Genomic DNA, 335 nt, shown 5'->3' with positions numbered 1-335 from the left:
GAGCGTTATTACTTTGATTTCCTTTCTAGATCTTTTAGGTTCAAGTATGGCATGTTGAAAGTTTAACATGAGGACATCTCAGTGTTATTTGTCTGAAAGACAAGGTTTTGATAAAAAGACAAAATGGAGTAACTTATATATTGCTACATTCATTGCTTGTTTGTGAAGCTAAAATTTTACATGTTGTCTATTAAAAGGAAAGTAAAAAATTCAACTTCATGCTTGCAATATTCTGTCTACCTGTGTCTTCAATACCAGATATTAACAGACTTGTACTTGTACTGATATCTAAATTGCCAAATTTGTCATGCTGGAATTAACATTTGTGGCTATCC

The sequence above is a fragment of the Diadema antillarum genome, unplaced genomic scaffold, assembly GCF_040938485.1.
Source record: "Diadema antillarum isolate AM-2024a unplaced genomic scaffold, OU_Dant_1.0 seq00000264_RagTag, whole genome shotgun sequence".
Lineage (NCBI taxonomy): Eukaryota > Metazoa > Echinodermata > Echinoidea > Diadematoida > Diadematidae > Diadema > Diadema antillarum.
Note: the sequence above shows the minus strand (reverse complement) of the source record.